Consider the following 1,449-nt stretch of genomic DNA (forward strand, 5'->3'; position numbering starts at 1 on the left):
AATTAATATTTACAGTATTGAGTACTGGGTTAAGAACCATATGTTATATTTCTACACACACACATATGGGTTATGACATCATATTCGGCCAGGTCCACAATGAGGACAGTGGCCGCAGAGGGGGTGACTTGGGGTGCTGCGCTAGGTAAATACATATATTTAAATTAATTACACTTACTTTAATACACTCCTACCCTCTAATAATTAGAGTTATAGAAACGATCACAAAACGGGACCTTCACCCTGAGCTGGGTCATTTGATAGTTATAATGATCGTTGTAAGCCTATTTGACAAAAGCTCTCTATAAAAAGTGGTTTGAAATGCAGTTTTATTTCTATAGAAACAAATAGAATACCCCTATTGACAATTTCATAGGTTGCTAAGGTGACAATACCAATTTTTAAACTTTTATCCCACTGTGTGTGTGTGTGTGTGTGTGTGTGTGTGTGTGTATATATATATTTGGGGTAACTAGTCAGTTTTGTACATGACCATCCAGTATTTACTAACTCTGCCCATGGGAACAAAAAAATGGCATCTAAATTTTCCTTCTCTGAAAGAAACTTCCGGTATTCTGGGAACCCTAGAAAACATGGCGAGTTCTGATGAACCGTAACAGGTAATAAATAATGTGTCACGGATAATAAATAAGGTGTAGAGATACATTCTACTCACACATCTGTTTCGGTAAAATAACGAATGAAGCAGATCCTGCTACGCACAGCACACCAGAGTCCTATACGTGACGCTCTTTATCAGAACAGTAGAGCCGTGCGCCGAATTCCCGCGCTATTGTCACGTGACAGCATCTAACTGATTTTATTTGCCCGATACTCGGTGGCAGTGGCGTTTATAGCCACTCGCTGATTGGCTGGACTGGGGACGTGCGGGTCGCGCGGCAGGGCTAAGCGCTACGCGGTATAAGAAACCTTTTCTAAGCAAGTATGTCAGTGAGCGCCCGCAGCGGGTGTATGGCATGGGCAAGCGCCTACCTTTGTGGCCGTTATATGGCGCGCGGTGAGGTTACTCGGCACCTCGTGGGAATTAGTAGAAAACTTAAATCTGATTGGCCTTAATATGGAATTTAAACCTGAGCGTTCGGATGCGCTCAGTAACGGTTCCATAGATCGTTAGCAACCAGGCGAGGAAGGGAACCCGTTCATTACGAAGATAGACAAAAACTGAGGGCTAGCATTGGGGGGGGGGCATCGGTGGGGCATAAATATTGGGAGTTCACTCAGGGCAGGTAAACCAGGGGGTGGGAACAGGCCCTCGGAGGCAAAAACAATAAAAGCAACAGGATAAGGGACTGTGGTAAAGACCCCATAGGAGAATCCTCCCCCTATGTTTAATGTGGTCTTCACACAGAAGAGCAACCCTTTGTATTAGACAGGTATCTGAAGGTGTCTGAGTGTTTCACTTTATAACCTTAAATACATCACTAGCAG

Source organism: Spea bombifrons, chromosome 2 (genome assembly GCF_027358695.1).
Source record: "Spea bombifrons isolate aSpeBom1 chromosome 2, aSpeBom1.2.pri, whole genome shotgun sequence".
Taxonomy (NCBI): domain Eukaryota; kingdom Metazoa; phylum Chordata; class Amphibia; order Anura; family Pelobatidae; genus Spea; species Spea bombifrons.